The following is a 19,535-nucleotide window of genomic DNA, read 5'->3' as shown; positions in this document are numbered from 1 at the left end:
TTGATGTTGCTATGATTTTCTAAGTGCATTGTTAAGACTTCCTTAATACCAGCATTTTCCCAATGACTGATGTCAGGCTAACTGGCCTGTAGTTCTCTGTTTTCTCTCTCCCTCCTTTCTTGAATAGTGGTATTACATTTGCTGACTTCCAATCCACTGGGACCATTCTAGAATCTCGGGAATTTTGGAAAATCATGACCAGTGCATCCAGTATGTCTGCAGCTACCTCTTCACGAGCCATAGGATGAAGGCTTTTAGTCCCTTAAGTTTCTTTAATAATTTTTCTCTGCTGATTTTAATTACTTTAAGTTCCTCACTCTTATTAGCCGCTTGCTTACCCTCTATTTCTTGCATGCCATTTGTTTCTTTGACTGTGAAGCCAGACACAAAATATTTGTTCAACGTCTCTCCATTTCCTCATTGCCCATGATATTGTCTCCTGTCTCTGCCTCTGAGGGACCAACGTTTTACCTTAGCTACTGCCCTCATTATATAGTTGTAAAAGCTCTTACAATCTGTTTTACTCACATTCTATTTTTTCCCTTTTTGTCAACTTTTTGGACACCCTTTGCTGGTTTCTAAAACTCTCCCGACCTTCAGGCTTACTACTATTCTTTGTAACATTATATGCATATTCTTTTAAACTAATACTTCTGTAGTAAGCCACAGATGGATTTTTCTTACTGAGATTTTGTTTTTTAATGGAATGTATTTTTGTTGAAAACTTTGAATCATTTCTTTAAATGTTTTACACTTTTTCATTTGCTGCAATACCTCTTAGGCTACTTACCCAATCAATCTCAGTTTACTCTCCACTCATTTGTATGTAATTAGCTTTGCTTCAGGTATTGATTCTTGTTTTGGACTTGAGTATGGCACTCTCAAACATAATATGGAACATTATGGTCACTTTTACCCAGAATATCTTTTATTATGAGATTACTAATTAACTATGCCTCATTACACTCGACCTGAATAGTTTTGTCCCTAGTTGATTCCACAATGTATTGTTAGAGGAAACTGTCACAAAAGCATTCTATAAACTTATCTTTCAGACTTGTCAGACTTACAGTTGCCCCTAGATATAATATGGAGTTTTGCATAGCAAGTTGCTATCAGTCAAAAATCCAAACAGTGCAACAGCCTTTAGAGGGCATTTGAGGCCTGTATGAACAGGGCAAGCAACTGTGCATCTCTTCCACCAATCTGCTTGCAAACTGGCTAAAGAACAGTGCAGAATCAGAACGAGGAAGTGTAAATTAGAATAGTGAATTCAATGTTAAATCAGGTATAGAAAGTGAAACAAAGAGGAATAGAAAGATTGGATTAAAAGAGAGGTGAAAGAGATAGAAAGAAAAAAAGTTTTTTAAAAAATCGCTAACAATGATTAAAAGCTGAAGGAATGAGACTCCATACTTGTAAAAGTTAATTTTCAGTGCCAGAGTGGTTATTTGGCAGTAATTAAGGCTTATCACACCATCAAAAGGGTAATCAGACTGGAATGAAAAGCCATAACCTATTGAGATGAGTTTAGACTGTAGCTACGATGCACCACTGGAGTTTCATGCCATTCAATACAGTTGAAAGTGGAGCCAGTCAGTGAGATGCCATTTTTGCACAACTTATTTATGGAAGAGCAGTGTATCTTGGGCAGCAACTTCTAGATTTTTGCGTTAATCCGCATGTCCACTCATCAGAAGTCTCTGTCTGATTTGCACATGAATAATGGTGAGCATTGCTATCCTCACCATTATTTTCACAGAAAAATTTGACCCATTCTAGAATGCTCCATAAATAATCACATAGGTTTCTTCCACTCTATTCTTGGTATTATCAAATAAAGATTCCAAAAACATGATGTAAAGGTAAAAGTACTACTTTAAAATTAGGAGGTTGCCTAGTTTTCAATTTAGTAATTAAATCCCCTTTTCACTTTGTGTATTCTCTCCTCTGCATGTCGTGTTTTCCCCAGCAGAGAGTACAGCTGGAAACTTGTTCCTAGGCCTCTGTCAGTGCCACCTTGGAGGTATGCAAAAGCAACTCAGGGTAGCTGTTTTTGTAAATATAGGACTCCACGCTATACCATTTGTATCACTCCCAATTTTCCAGTCATTTGATGACTTTGGCTCAATTGATAGCTTGCTTCTAAGTTGAAAGATCATAGGTTTGAACACTGTTTTAGGCCTCGAGCACATCAACTTCAGTGCAGTACTGAAAGAATGCTGCAATGTCAGAGATGCTGTTCTTTGAATTAGATATTTATCTGAGGCCCTGTCTACATGTTCAGGTAGATGTAAAAGATCCCATACACCACTAGAAGTAGAGTTTTCCTGGTGTCATGCTCAAACTTCATCTCTCAAATAACACCACAGAAAACAGAAATTAACTGCTCATTCAACCCATTTGCTGTTTGTGGGATCTTGCTGTGCACAACTGACTGCTGTGTTTGCATACATTGCAACAGTGACCACACTTCAAAAGTAATTTATTGCTTGTGAAGTGCTTTGAGATGTTCGAAGGACATAAGGTGCTATATAATAGTGCTTTCTTTCTTAAATCCATCATACATTCAAAGTATTTTGTATAAAAGCCACGATACCATCCAAGACAAAGCAGCCTGCTTGATCGACACTCCATCCATCACCTTAAACACTGAGTCCCCCCACCACTGGCGCACAGTGGCAGCAGTATGTATCATCTACAAGATGCATCGCAGTAATTTGCCAAGGCTCCTTCGACAGCATCTTCCAAACCCGCAACCTCTACCACCTAGAAGAACAAGGGCAGCAGGCGCTTGGGAACACCACCACCTCCAAGCTTTCCTACAAGTCACATACCATTCTGACTTGGAAATATGTGGCCATTCCTTCATTATCACTGGGTCAAAATCCTGGAATTCTCTCCCTAACAGCACAGTGGGTGTACCCACACCACAATTAGCAGTAGTTCAAGAAGGCAGTCAAAGCAATGGGCAATAAATGCTGGTCTGCCAGCGATGCCCACACCTCATGAATGAATAAAAAAAATTCAGATTGGGTGAATTAAGGGTCAAATCAAGTACAGAAAGAGAAATAGAGGGAAAGGAAATTAGATTGTGTGTGATACAGAAAAAATGAGACAGAAAGGAAACTGCTACATTTTTTAAATCTCTAACAACAATTGATAATATGGAGCAATGAGATTGAACAGTTTAAATTGTTCCCTTTCTCAGCCAGAGAGGTTGCTTAGAAATGCATTAACAATATCACATAGTTGAAAATAAGGCCAGGGTTTTACGGCCCTCTGGGGAATGGGCTAGGAAGTGGGGGGCTGTAAAATTGAGTGGGAGGCGGGGGGTGCTGTGCCTGTCGCCTACCCACCCCCGCTGCTATTTCACCAATGGCATTGGAGGTGGCAAGCAGTCCGTCCCGCCCTTAGGTCAATTGAGGCCCTTAAGTGTCCAATTAATGATCACTCAAAGGCTTCTTCCCAGCCACTTCAGCACCTGAGGAGGCTGCCCAATAATACTTGGCTGCCTCCTTGTGGGATGGCAGGGGTGGGCTACTCCTAATCGGACACCCTCTACCCCACCGAGAGCCCCCCAGCAACACGGGCTGCCCCCGTTAAAACTACTCCCCTGTCTTGCTGTCTGACCCAACCCCCCTTTCTAGGGCCTAGCCGATTGTCCCTGGTGAGGCCCAAACCCCACTTCCTGCCTCAGAGGGGCATAAACCCTGAATTCTTCCTGTTGAGAGTCTGGGTCCCACAAAATAATAGCATGACTTCCAGACCCGGCGGAGGTGAGCTCAGCTTCAACTTTTGATCCTGTGGGCGGGGCCACTGCCTCCTTGTGAAATCTCAGCCATACTTATACTGTTAAGTTCCAGGCCTGACTTCTTATAGTGAGTTTAATGGGCAATTAATGTACAAATCCAGCAAGGTCTTAACAGTAACAAGTAGGCTAAGGGCGAGATACCACTCTGAAGATTTGCAGCTTATGGTGTGTGTTGTTATCATGCTAGAGTCACAGAGTGATACAGCACTGAAACAGGCCCTTTGGCCCACCAAGTCTGTGCTGACCAACAACCACCCATTTATACTAATCCTACATTCCCTACCACATCCCCACCATTCTCCTACCACCTATCTATACTAGGGGCAATTTACAATGGCCAATTTACCTATTAACCTGCAAGTCTTTGGCTGTGGAAGGAAACTGGAGCACCCGGCGGAAACCCACACAGTCACAGGGAGACCTTGCAATCTCCACACAGGCAGTACCCAGAACCAAACCCAGGTCACTGGAGCTGTGACGCTGCGGTGCTAACCACTGCGCCACTGCTATTATTATTCCAGCAGGATCTGGCTCATCAGCATATAGTGACACTCATGCGTTATGTAAAACATTCATGTGGCGAAATATCAGTGAAAATAAATACCACAGTATATACCGACTGCATTCATTCCCATCTGTAATTACAGCATAAGTTCATCAAATAACAACTGTTCATCTGCCACTGTGTACCTCTTCATATTTCAACAACATGAAAATATCCTGCTTGATGCCTCGCATAGTATGTACCAATGGGGGAGAAAGGCACCCAGTGGGAATAAAACTAATCCCAAACTCTGCAGTATATACTTTATAAAAATCAGAGACAATGCAGAAATTTCAAGGCGTGAATCCAATTCTAATAAGACAAATGTGAAACGTACTCATTTTGCTTTAAAATGTAAATTATTTTGATGTATCTCCTAAAATTAAAAGTTTCACATTTTTAAATGGATTTGTTATCTATCAACACTCTCCTAATCACATATTTTACGAATAATATTTCCATGATATTAACTGTTCAAATTAATCTCATCTTGGGCTCAGAAAACAGTCATACATTTCAAGAGTTTACAATATCATTTAAACCTCACTATGAAATAACTGCCTACAGTCAGTCCCAGGTACCCATTATTCTCTGTATTCCCATGAGTATGCATCATAAGCAGGTACAGCGGATATTTTTTGACTTACATGTTTTCGTTTAAAGCTTGAAATAGTCTTACAGCAGTTATAAATTAAGTACATGTTTCAGCACATGTGATGTAATAAATAACTCCAAACAAATGTGGCATATCTGCTCAAATGAAATTTTATGTAGCCAAACATGGTGATACCCTGCAAGATTGATCCTAATTGAAGTTATCCTTCACTCACAGCTCTTCCTTCTGGCCAAAATGTAGTATTAAAAGACAAGCACGATTGTTTTAAAGAAGTGAAATGTATACATTTATTTTAATTACCATCAATACATAGAAATACTAAACATCACCTCAAACAAAAGTTGAAGAAAACTCTCCATTCTTCTTAAAAAAACTTTTTATGGAATTCCTTGTCCAAGTAAGTGTGGTAAAATTGTTTTGAATTTAAACTTCATTGACTTCTCCCCACACCACATATTGGGCTGGATTTTACCAAGCCCTCAACATCGTGATCCATCGTGAGGTGGGGGGAAGCCTGAAGATGGGACTGGAAGAGCTCACCATGGACCTCAACACAGGGAGGGCCTGCCCCGATCCTCCCGGTGGCGGCAAGGCTCCGTGGTGGCCCCCCGCCCCGCTGCAGGCAGATGGGACCTGGATTTAAATATTTAAATGAATAAAATTAATCCACTTACCTGGGACCTTACGGGCCCGCCACGATCTTCAGAGTGGCGGCTGCCACTCCTGCGCTTTCAATTCCCCATTGGGGGAAAGCCGGCGTGACACTGGTGGAGAAGGGGGAGGAGGTAAGATTTTCAGTGCTGGGGTTGGGGGGGAATAGGGTCTAATGCATGTAATGGGTGTAGGGGATGGCGGGAAGGGTTGAGCTTCAAAGTTTGTGCAGTTTTTTTTATTCGGGAATGTGGGCATCGATGGCTATGCCAGCATTTATTGCCCATCCCTAATTGCCCTCAAGAAGGTGGTGGTGAGCTGCCTTCTTGAACTGCTGCAGTCCTTGGGGTGTAGGTATACCCACAGTGCTGTTAGGAAGGAAGTTCCAGGATTTTGACCCAGCGACAGTGAAGGAACGGCAATATAGGGCGGCACAGTGGCGCAGTGGTTAGCACCGCAGCCTCACAGCTCCAGTGACCCAGGTTCAATTCTGGGTACTGCCTGTGTGGAGTTTGCAAGTTCTCCCTGTGTCTGCGTGGGTTTCCTCCGGGTGCTCCGGTTTCCTCCCACATGCCAAAAGACTTGCAGGTTGATAGGTAAATTGGCCATTATAAATTGCCCCTAGTATAGGTAGGTGGTAGGGAATTATAGGGACAGGTGGGGATGTGGTAGGTGTATGGAATTAGTGTAGGGTTAATATAAATGGGTGGTTGATGGTCGGTACAGACTCGGTGGGCCGAAGGGCCTGTTTCAGTGCTGTATCTCTAAATAAAAAAATAAATAAAATAAAATAAGTCAGGATGGGGTGTGGCTTGGAGGGGCACTTGCAAGTGGTGGTGTTTCCATGCATCAGCTGCCCTTGTCCTTCTCGGTGGTAGAGTTTGTGGGTTTGGAAGGTACTGTCTAAGGAGCCTTGGTGAGTTGCTGCAGTGCATCTTGTAGATGGTACACACTGCTGCCACTGTGCTTTGGTGGTGGAGGGTGTGAATGATGAAGATGGTGCATGGGATACCAATCAAGCGGGCTGCTTTATTCTGGATGGTGTTGAGCTTCTTGAGTGTTGTTGGAGCTGCACCCATCCAGGCAAGTGGAAACTATTCCATCACACTCCTGACTTGTGCCTTGTAGATGGTGGACAGGCATTGGGGTCAGGAGGTGAGTTACTCACCGCAGAATTCTCAGCCTTTGACCTGTTCTTGTAGCCACAGTATTTATGTGGCTGCTCCAGTTCAGTTTCTGGTCAATGGTGATCCCCAGGATGTTGTTATTGGGGGATTCAGTGATGGTAATGGCATTGAATGTCAAGGGGAGATAGTTAGATTCTCTTTTGTTTGAGATGGTCATTGCCCGGCACTTGTGTGGCGTGAATATTACTTGTCACTTATCAGCCCAAGCCTGAATGTTGTCCAGGGCTTGCTGTATTTGGACAAGGGCTGCTTCATTATCTGAGGAGTTGCAAATAGCTGAACATTGGGCAATCATCAGCGAACATCCCCACTTTTGACCTTATGATGGAGGGAAGATCATTGATGAAGCAGCTGAAGATGGTTGGGCCTAGGACACTACCCTGAGGAACTCCTGCAGTAATATTGTTGGACTGAGATGACTGACCTCCAACAACCACAACCATCTTCCTTTGTGCTAGGTATGACTTCAACCAGTGGAGTGTTTTCCCCCTGATTCCCATTGACTTCATTTCTGCTAGGGCTTCTTGATGCCATACACAGTCAAATGCTGCCTTGGTGTCAAGGGCAGTCACTCTCACCTCACGTCTGGAGTTCAGCTCTTTAGTCCATGTTTGGACCAACGCTGTAATGGGGTCAGGAGCTGAGTGGCCCTGGCGGAACCTAAACTGAGCGGCACTGAGCAGATTATTGCTGAACAAATGCCACTTGATAGCACTGTCAACGACCCCTTCCATCACTTTACTGATGATCGGGAGTAGACTGATAGGGCAGAAATTGGCCAGGTTGGATTTGTCCTGCTTTTTGTGGACAGGACATACCTGGGCAATTTTCCATATTGCCAGGTAGATGCCAGTGTTGTAGCTGTGCTGGAACAGCTTGGCTAGGGGTGCGGCTAGTCCTGGAGCACAAGTCTTCAGTACTATTGCTGGAATGTTGTCAGGGCCCATAGCCCTTGCAGTATCCAGTGCCTTCAGCTGTTTCTTGATATCATGTGGAGTGAATCGGATTGGCTGAAGACTGCCATCTGTGATGCTGGGGACCTCAGGATGAGGCCAAGATGGGTCATCCACTCGGCACTTCTGGCTGAAGATAGACGCAAATGCTTCAGCCTTGTCTTTTGCACTGATCATACAGTCACAGAGTCAAAGTTATACAGCACAGAAACAGGCCCTTCGGCCCATCATGTCCATGCTGGCCATCAAGCACCTAAGTATTCTAATCCCATTTTCCAGCACTGTAGCGTTTCAAGCGCTCATCTAAATACTTCTTAAATGTTGTGAGGGTTCCTGTCTCTACCACCCCTTCAGGCAGTGTGTTCCAGATTCCGACCACACTTTGGGTGAAATTTTTTTTCTTCAAATCCCCTCTAAACCTCCTTCCCCTTACCTTAAATCTATGCCCCCTAGTTATTGACACCTCCTCTAAGGGAAAAAGTTTCTTCCTATCTACCCTATCTATGCCCTTCGTAATTTGGGCTCCCCCATCATTGAGGATGGTAATGTTTGTGGAGTTGTTTAATTGTCCACCACCATTCATGGCTGGATATGGATGGACTGCAGAGTTTTGATCTGATCCGTTGGTTGTGTATTGCATGCTGCTTCCACTGTTTGGCATGCAAGTAGTGCTGTGTTGTAGCTTCACCAGGCTGACACCACATTTTTAGGTATGCCTGGTGCTGCTCCTGGCATGCCCTCCTGCACTTTTCATTGCACCAGACTGGGGAGGGGAAAGGTCAGATGTAAATGGTAAGTGTTTTTGGGGTGTTGGGGGAAAGGCAAATAGTTAATGTAATTGTTATTGGGGGGATGGGAAAGGGACATAAGACATTTATTTAATTTTGGGAGGTATGTGTTTAAAAATTTTAATTGATCCTGCAGGGCCGGCTACCTTTTAAATAGGGTGCCAGCGACTGTGCACAGACAGCTAAAGTCATTGCCAGGACGAACAGCCTGCCCCCTCCATGAGATTGGGGGGTGGGGGGTGGGTGCAGGCTGCCCTGGCTATTTAAATGAGCCGCTGCGCTTGAGATTGCAGCGGCTCTTTGGCGTGCAGGCTGCCATTTTTTAAGCTCGGTGTCGAGATCGGCGGTGGGTTCTTAAAATCCTACTCATTTATTTTTCCCTTCATTAAAATCAAAACCTGACTTGTCAAATAAACACCAGATCTTGCATACTTCTGTGATAATTTAAAATGGATTTTAAAAAAAAATCAATTGAGTTAGCTTGATTTAAGGTTTGACATCTGGGCTTTAAATATGTCATTGATTTGTGCCTAGAACAATTTGCACCCAGACATAGAACAGTCACTTACATAGTTCAACCTCGTAAAACCCAATTTCAGATGCCATGCCTGGTACACATAATTCTGTTCAGAAGGACCTCGTCACGGTTATCGAATTGTAAATAAAAATAAATTTATTTATGTTTGTTATATTTGTATGCAGTGAAGCAAACATGAGATGGTTCAGATAAGCTGGTGCTGATTGTCACGACAGATAGGATCAGGACCTGAGAACCTCTGTCTCAAGTACCGCTATACTGACCACTATCTGGCAGACCAAACTGTGATTTATTAGCCAGGGAGAAGGGAGTCATGACTTCGGCTCGCGTGCGGTTAACCAAACTAATAAATAAATTAGTCTAAAGAAATAATTGCTTATTTAACATCAAGTATCTCCACATACAACAGTCTCATTTCAGGTGACTTTGTTCAGCAAAGATAGAGGCATAACAGAATAGTTTATGCACAACAATATAGCCAAAAATATATCAGTTCACCAGGCAGCTGCAGATCATCGTCCCAAGGTCATTAGTAGCACAAGAGTCATGAACCCCTAAGGTTCATCAGCCTAGTCTACTTCAGGCTTTGTTTATATCCCATTCTAATTGACAGCTACATCCTGCAATGCAACTGCATTATTAAAGTTACCCAATCTTCTCTAAGTAAGGTGTGGTTTGCTGGCTTATTGGTTTAGTTTTGTTTATCTCTTGCAAGTTTACTCCCCTACAATTGTTCAAATCCACCAACTGCTTCAATAATCTAACTAGGTTAGGATGGGGGAGTTGTCTCATTATCAATATTTTCTTGTCAATGGGCTTTTGTTCACTGTATAGCACCTGGCACATTCTAAGTGGAGGGTCCCATTGTGGTCAAACAGTTGCCAGTTTCAAGAAGAAATGGCCAATTCTAACGAGAAAGTGGTTCCATTTATGCAACACATGATGACCTCCTGCTTCTGCTCCATCCTTGCCGTTGTCTGGGTCTTTGTCGTCAGAAATGGAGGTCATCTTGCTCCATGTATAATCCCTGTCAGAAAAGTTTTGCATAATGCACACAACCAAACGGTGAGAGATTTTCCATGGGCTGTAGTGCAGAAAATCCCCATACCTGACCAGATAGTGAACATTGTTTGAGCAGTCCAATGGTGTGCTCAAGCCATCTCTGAGTTCATCTTGCATTTTCAACGCTCTTCCCATGAACCTACTGAACACCCAACTTCCCTTCCTGGCCCCATGGTCACAGATATTGCAAGTTGTTTGCTCCCTCAGATACTGCCTCCTGCGTCCCCCCCCCTTGAAAAACTTCCCCATCACCATACTCCTCAAAAAAATAACCTTGCCCCTTTGGTGCTTGCAGACAGCTGCTCCATATCCATCCTATCTTTTCTCTCCAAAGTTACCAATGTATTTTCAACTCCCAAAATTGTGCCCACCTTTCCTGCGATTCCATGTTTGAACTTCTCCAATCAGATATCCTGTCCCCGCCACAGCCAAAATCATTGTCACAAATTACATCTTCTGTGATTGTCACATTGTACAATATCCTTCCATGTTCTTCTCGCCTTGCCTTTGCTACAGTTGACCATGGATATCTAACTTTAACACATCTCCTCAATTTTCCAGCTGAGTGGGACTGCTTGGTTCCATGCTTACCTACCCACTCACAACCAGAGAATCATGTGCAAAGCAATGATGGTTTGCACCAAGCACCATTGCCTCTAGAGCTCATTGGCCACCTCCTATTCCTCGTTGACATGCTGCCCCTCAGCAATATCATTAGGAGACATTGACATCATATGACACATGTAATCTGATGACACCCAGGTCTGTCTCATCACTAATCTCTTGATCCACCCACTGTCTCCGCGTTATCACCCTATTTATTCAGTACTGTAAGCAGTGTAGATGGAAATGTAAAATTACAAAGAGATATTAATAGATTAAGTGAATGAGCAAAACTGGATTTCAATGCGGGCAAATGTGAGGTCATCCACTTTAGAGTCATAGAGTCATAGAGTTTTACAGCACAGAAACAGGCCCTTCGGCCCAATGCACCTGTGCAGACCATCAAGCACCCATCCAAAACTATTCCCATCTCCCTGCACTTGGCCCATAGCCTTCTATGTTATGGCATTTTAAGTGCTCATCTAAATACTTCTTAAATGTTGTAAGTGTTCCTGCTTTACCACCCCTTCAGGCAGTGTGTTCCAGATTCCAACCACCCTCTGGGTGAAAATTTTTTCCTCAACTCCCCTCTAAAACTCCTGCCCCTTACCTTAAATCTATGCCCCCTAGTTATTGACCTCTCCACTAAGGGAAAATGTTTCTTGCTATCTATCCTATCAATGCCCCTCATAATTTTGTATACCTCAATCAGGTCCGCTCTCAGCCTTCTCTGCTCGAAGGAAAACAACCCCAGCCTATCCTGTCTGTCTTCATAACTGAAATGTTCCATCCCAGGCAACATCCTGGTGAATCTCCTCTACACTTTCTCCAATGCAATCACATCTTTCCTATAGTGTGGTGACTAGAACTGTACATAGTACTCCAGCTGCAGCCTAACCAGCGTTTTATAACCTTCCTGCTCTTACAGTCTATGCCTCGGCTGATAAAGGTAAGTATCCCATATGCCTTCCTAACCACCTTATCTACCTGTGCTGCTGCCTTCAGTGATCTATGGACAAGTACCCCAGGTCCTTCTGACCCTCTGTACTCCCTAGGGTCCTACCATCCATTGTATATTCCCTTGCCTTGTTAGTCCTCCCAAAGTGCATCACCTCACACTTCTCAGGATTAAACTCCATTTGCCACAGCTCCGCCCATCTATATCGTCCTCTAATCTATGGCTTTCCTCCTCACTATTTATGACACCACCAATTTTTGTGTCGTCTGTGAACTTACTGATCATACCTCCTATATTCACGTCTAAATCATTCATGTACACTACAAACAGTAAGGGTCCCAGCACCTATCCCTGTGGCACCCCACTGGTCACAAGCCTCCATTCGCAAAAACAACCCTCTACCATCACCCTCTGCCTCCTTCCACTAAGCCAATTTTGAATCCAATTTGCCAAATTACCCTGGATACCATGGGCTCTTACATTCTTAACCAATCTCCCATGCGGGACCTTATTAAAACCCTTACTGAAGTCCATGTAGACAACATCAACTGCTTTACCCTCATCTACACCTCTAGTCACCTCCTCGAAAAATTCAATCAAATTTGTTTGACAACATCTCCCCCTGACGAGGCCATGCTGACTATCTCTGATCAATCCCTGCCCCTCCAAGTGGAGATTAATCCTGTCTCTCAGAATTTTTTCCAATAATTTCCCTACCACTGACATTAGACTCACAGGCCTATAATTACCTGGTTTATCCTTGCTACCCTTCTTGAATAATGGTACCACATTCACTCTCCTCCAGTCTTCTGGCACCTCTCCTGTGGCCAGAGAGGATCTGAAAATTTGTGTCAGAGCCCCCGCTATCTCCTCCCTTGCCTCACATAGCAGCCTGGGATACATCTCATCTGGGCCTGGGGATTTATCCACCTTTAAGTCCACTAACACAACTAATACTTCCTCCTTTTCAATGCTAATTTGAGCAAGTATATCACAATCCCCCTCCCTGATCTCTGCACCTACATCATCCTACATAGTGAACACAGATGAAAAGTAATTGTTCAAAACCTCACCTATGTCCTCCGGCTCCATACACAGATTGCCTCTTAGATCCCTAATGGGCCCCACTTTTTCCTCTTGCCCTTAAAATACTTATAAAATGCCTTGGGATTTTCCTTTATCTTGTCTGCCTGTGATTTTTCATGCCCCCTCTTCGCTCTCCCATTTACTTTTTTAAGTACTCCCCTACACTTTCTATATTCCTCTCAGGCCTCCACTGTTTTCAACACTCTGAATCTGCCATAAGCCTCCTTTTTTTTCCTTATCCAATCCTCTATATCCCTTGACATCCAGGGTTCCCTGGACCTGTTGGTCCTACTCTTCATTGTTACGGGAACATGCTGCACCTAAACCCTCACAATTTCCCTTCTAAATGACTCCCACTGGTCTGATGTAGACCTTCCTATAAGAAGCTGCTCCCAGTTCACTTTGGCTGTTTTATCATTTTGAATTCTGCCTTCCCCCAATTCAGTACTCTTATTTCCGGTCCTTCTATGTCCTTTTCCATAACAACCTTAAATCTTACAGAGTTATGGTCACTATCCCCGAAATGCTCCCCCACTGCCACTTCTACCACTTGTCCAGCTTCATTCCCTACGATTAAGTCCAGTACTGTTCCTCCTCTTGCAGGACTCTCTACGTACTGGCTCAAAAAGCTGTCCTGAATGCACTTGAAGAATTCCACCCCCTTTAATAATACTATCCCCTCTAATATAGGGGAAGTTGAAATCCCCTACTATTACTACCCTATTATTTTTGCACCTCTCTGAGATTTGCCTACATATCTGCTCCTCTTTGATTGCCTGACTGTTTGGAGGCCTGTAGTACACTCCCAGCCAAGTGATAGCCCCCTTTTTGTTTTTAAGTTCTACCCATATGGCCTCATTAGAGGAACCTTCTAAGATATCATCCCTCCTTACTGCAGTAATTGACTCTTTAATCAACAGTGCAATGCCATCTCCTCTTTTACCCCCTCCCCTATCACATCTGAAGATTCTATACCCTGGGATATTAAGCTGCCAGTCCTGCCCTTCCCTCAACTATGTCTCAGTGATAGCAATAATATCATATTCCCATGTGTTAATCAATGCCCTCAATTCATCTGCCTTCCTATTAAGACTCCTTGCATTAAAATAGATACAATCCAGCCTTGCATTAGTTGCTTGAGCCTTAACAGGTCTACATTTACTCTGTCCTCCGGACTGACTTAGCTTCTCATTTATATTTGATTGTACAACTGTGCTTCCACTCTGTATCCCATTCCCCTGCCAAATTAGTTTAAACCCCCCTCCCCGCCCCAACAGCACTAGCATACCTCCCAGCAAGGATGTTGGCCCCATTCAGGTTCAGGTGCAACCCGTCCAACTTATACAGATCCCGCCTTTGCCAGAAACAGGCCCAGTGATCCAGGAAACTAAAGCCCTCCCTGCTGCACCAGCTCCTCAACCATGCATTCATCTGCTCTAACCTCCTATTAATATACTCACTAGCCCGTGGCACCGGAAGAAACCCAGAGATTACAACCTTTGAGGTCCTACGTTTTAATCTGCTACCTAGCTCCCTAAATTCTTTTTACAGGATCTCATCCCTCTTTCTACCTATGTCATTGGTACCAACGTGGACCAACTTTGGACCTAAAAAGAGTAGAACTGGGTACTTTAAAAATGGTGAAAAGCTAGAAACTGTGGAGGTCCAAAGAGAATTGGGGGTCCAGGTACACAGATAATTAAAATGTAATAAACAGTGTTATGTCTCAGTAGAGACCATTAACTTTAAAACAAGAGATATGAACTCTCCCGATCAATTAAGGAATTACCCGATAAAATTTCACATTTGAAGACTTTCACTATAACAACTGAACTAAAATCAACATGAACTAAAAAGTATTTAGTAGGTAGCTAATACACTAAATTACAGAGAAAGGTATTTCCCATTAACTTATTAACATACTTGATTACCCCAAACAGTTATACGTTACAAAATGTTCTCAGCAAAATGTATCCTTGCAGTTAAAAGTCCCAAATGCCTCCCAGTCGCAATGGATCGGATCTTCCAGTGTCCTTAACAAAGGCAATGTCCTTTTCACTCACATCTTCTGAGCACATTCGGCTGGTCTTCTGTTAATAAGGCAATCTCTGGCGACCCTCTTGGTCTTTTCTCCTCGGCAAAACACGAGCCTTCAAACTGGGTTCAAATCTTAGCAGCCATTCACTGTTTCAGTGTTCTGAGAGCAGTTGTTCACTTCTCTCTCTCTCTCCTGAGGTTGTGCAGTTCCTACTGGTTTCTTTCTGCCTTCCTTTCTTCCTTACAGCCTACAGACTTTAGGAAAGTCTGTTGAATTTATCCAGAATCCAAAATCAATAGTTGTTTTCCTTTTACAATATTCACAGTCCATAAATCTGGCCATATCAAAACCACCTGGGCTTTCCTTTGTTTCCAGGTGTTAAAAATTGCAGCTCAAATTTTCATTTTGAGCCCCTGGTTCCCTGTTTACAATCTGAGAGTCAGGGACAGGAAAACTCATTGTCTGTAAGGTGTTTCAGTTTCATAGTTTGCTTTCAAAAGGGTCTTTGATCTGTGTTCCTTGTAGTCATGGTAACCAAGACTACTGGCTTGTTTCTGCATGGACTTGGTGTGAGGTTGCTGCATTAAAGGTCATAGTTTTAAAAACATATTCATACTATGAAGTCCAGCGTTCATAACAACAGGGACAGAAAATAATCAAGAAGGCTAATGGAATGCTGGCCTTTATATCCAGAGAAATAGAATACAAATGGGTAGAGGTCATGTTTCAGCTACACAAAGCCCTGGTTAGACTACATGTGGAGTACTGTGAGCAGTTCTGAGCACCACACCTTAGGAAGAATATGCAGGCCTTGGTGAGAGTGAAGCGTAGATTTACTAGAATGATACCAGGACTTCAAGGGTTAAGCTATGAGGAGAGATTAAATAACTTAGGGTTGTATTCCCTGGAATTTAGAAGGCTAAGGAGTGATATGATTGACATTTTCAAGATATTAAGGGGAAAAAATAGGGTAGATTGACAGAAAATATTTCCACTAGTTGGGGAGTCTATGACTAGGGGGCATAGTCTAAAAGTTAGAGCTCGGCCTTTCGGGAGTGAAATTAGGGAACACTTCTTTATGCAAAAGGTAGTCAAAATTTGGAATTCTCTTCTGCAAATAGCAATTGACGCCAGATCAATTGTTAATTTTCAAACTGAAATTGATAGATTTATGTTGTCCAAAGATATTAAGGGATATGGGGCAAAGGCAGGTATATGGAGTTAGGTCTCAGATCATAGGAACATAGGAGCAGGAGTAGGTCATTCAGCTCATTGAGCCTGCCCCGCCATTCCATATGATCATGGCTGATCATCCACTTTAATGTCTTTTTCCCACTCTATCCCCTTATATAATTTGTATTTAGAAATCTGTCAATCTCTGCTTTAAACATACTCAATGACTGAGCTTCCACAGCCCTCTGGGGTCGAGAATTCCAAAGATTCACAACCCTCTGAGTAAAGAAATTTCTCCTTATCTTGGTCTTAAATGGCTTCCCCCTTATTTTGAAATTGTGTCCCCTGGTTCTAGACTCCCCAGTCATGGGAAACATCTTAGCTGCATCTACCCTGTCTATCCCTTTAAGTATTTTGTAGGTTTCAATGAGATCACCTCTCATACTTTGAAACGTTAGAGAATACATGCCCCGTTTTCCCAATTTCTCTTCATAGGACAATGCCGCCATCCCGGGAACAAGTCTGGTGAGCCTTCATTGCACTTCCTCTATGGCAATAATATCCTTCCTAAGGTAAGGGGATTAAAACTGCACACAGTACTCAAAGTGCGGTTTAACTATGGTTCTATACACTTCACTACTCCTGCACTCAAATCCTCTTGCGATAAAGGCTAACATACCATTAGCCATCCTAATTGATTGCTGCACCTGCATGTTAGCTTTTAGTGACTTATTGACAAGGACACCCAGGTCCCTTTGTACATCTACACTTTCTACTCTCTTACCATTTAAGAAATACTCTGCACATTACTATTCCTCCTACCAAAGTGGATAACATTACATTTTTCCACATTATATTCCATTTGCCACATTCTTTCCCACTCATTAAGTCTGTCTAAATCCCCTTGAAGCCGCTTTGCATCTTGCTCAAAACATACATTCCCACTTAGTTTTGTGTCATCCGCGAATGTGGAAATACTACATTTGGTCCCCACATCCAAATCATTGATATATATTGTGAGCAGCTGGGGCCCAAGCACTGGTCCCCGTGGTACCCCATTAGTCACAGCCTGCTAACGCAAGAATGACCCATTTATTCCAACTTTCTGCCTGATAACCAATCCTTAATCCATGCCACTATATTACCTCCTATCCCATGTGCTTTAATTTTGCTAACCAATCTCCTGTGGGGGATTTTATCAATAGCATTCCGAAAATCCAAGTATACCACATTAAAGGCCTGCTACCTGACCTGAACCCAACAGGACCCGATGACATGTGTCGGGTTTGGGTTGGGTCGAGTCGCTCTTCCGGGTCCGGCTTTTGGGCTCGGGTCGGGTCGGGATGGGTCTGGATTGGACACGCTTGAAAGTTTGTTTAAAAAGATGAAGATTGGAGCCACGAAGTCAGTGATTGTTTGGTCACGAGTTAAACAGAAACCCATGGAGTTGTGCCCAGACAGGTTGTGCCACACTGTATCTGTATTGCTTAAAATAAACACAGCAATTGCCCGAAGGCTCAGAAAATATCATTATACATTACCTCGACTCCTGCTTTACAGGTTGAAATACTTGCTGCAAGTTTATCCAGTGAGCAGCTGAGATGCAGCGACCAGGAAGGTCCTGAGTGATTATTATAAAATATACGGTATTTATATAAAAAATATATAATGATCACTGTCAGGACTCTAGTCTACATACATACAGTACAGTACAGTACTGATATTGTCTATACGTACTTGGCGGCAGCCACATAAAATCCAGCCCATGGTGTTTGGGGTAATAATATTAGCATGGATAGAGGATTGGCTAACTAACATGAAACAGAGAGTCAGGATAAATGGGTCACTTTTCAGGTTGCCAAGCTAGCTCGTGAAGTGCCACAGGGGTCAGTGCTGGGGCCTCAGCTATTTACAATCTATATGAATGACTTGGATGAAGGGACAGAGTGTATTGTCGCCAAATTTGCTGATGAATCAAAGATAGGTGAGAAAGCAAGTTGTGAGGAGGACACACTCTGCAAAGTGATGTAGATAAGTTAACTGAGTAGGCAAAAATTTGCCAAACGGAGTATAATGTTGGAAAATATGAGGTTGTCCACTTTGTTAGGAAGAATAGAAAAGCAAAATATTAGTTAAATGGAGAGAGCACAGAATGCTGTGTTACAGAGGGATCTGGGTGTCCTTGTACATGAAATACAAACAGCATGCAGGTACAGCAAGTATTAGGAAGACAAATGGAATGTTGGCCTTTATTGCAAGGGGGATAGAGTATAAATAAAAGCAAAATACTGCGGATGCTGGAAATCTGAAATAAAAACAATAAATGCTGGAAACACTCAGCAGGTCTGGCAGCATCTGTGGAAAGAGAAGCAGAGTTAATGTTTTGGGTCAGTGATCCTTCTTCGGAACGGATAGAGTATAAAAGTAGGGAAGTCTTGCTAGAACTGTACAGGGTATTGATGAGACCACATCTAGAGTACTGTGCACAGTTTTGCTCTCCTTATTTAAGGAGGGATATACTTGCATTGGAGGCAGTTCAGAGAAGGTTTACTAGGTTGATTCCTAGGATGAAGGGATTGATTTATGAGGAAAGTTGAGCAGGTTGGGCCTATACTCATTGGAGTTTAGAAGAATGAGAGGTGATCTTATTGAAACATTTAAGATTCTGAGGGGACTTGACAGGGTAGATGCTGTGAGAATGTTTCCCCTTGTGGGAAAATCTAGAACTAGGGGGGTACAGTTTCAGAATAAGGGGTGTAAGCTTTATATTCGGGAGTCACACATTACCCAAAATAGGCAGGTGAGAACTCACAAGAAATTTTAAAGTGGTTTATTAAGGTTAATTAAGAAGCAACAGATTTAAATAGATGCATAAGCTAAATAGACAGGAAAAGTATACAACCTGTGATTGATGAGAACAGTTTACCAATTCCAGAGAACGAGTGAGCTGACCTCTGCTGGAAGCAGCAGCCTCCTGTCTGTTTGCTGACAGCCATCTTCTTGCTTTCTCTATCTCTCTCTTCCGGTTGACTGAGGTGTTAGGAAACGCTCTGTCTTCTGCCAGGTGAGGGTTGCTCTCTGCAGCTCCGAGCATCCATTGATGTCCATTATTTTTGGGGGCTGGTTGTTCACCCTATGACAATCATTTGTTTGAACACTTCTAACCATTCACTACAGGACAAGTACCCAAAGGGTTGAGATGGTCACCTCCCCCTTGTCCATTACTTTAACTTGAGATCATCGTTCAGTTTACCTCAGGCTGGGAGCCATTTGTTAGCTTTCACTCGACACTTGTACGAATAAGAGGATGCACAAGGCGTTAGAAGACTCTATCAGCTTAGGAATGTCTATGGTGTCCAGTGGCTTTTATATGACTTCCTCGGGAATGTCATACTCCTCTCCCTCTATCTTGTTTACACCAGTGATGACCCCGGCTACTAAGAACAGCTTCTCTATCCCTTTTGAAAGAGAGAGAGAGAAAAACAGCCTTTCTGTGGGATAAAAACAGAAAGTGCTGGAAATAC

The sequence above is a fragment of the Heterodontus francisci genome, chromosome 1 (assembly GCF_036365525.1).
Source record: "Heterodontus francisci isolate sHetFra1 chromosome 1, sHetFra1.hap1, whole genome shotgun sequence".
NCBI classification, from domain to species: Eukaryota; Metazoa; Chordata; class Chondrichthyes; order Heterodontiformes; family Heterodontidae; genus Heterodontus; species Heterodontus francisci.
The sequence above is the reverse complement of the archived record's forward strand: the minus strand, read 5'-3'. Positions refer to the sequence as shown.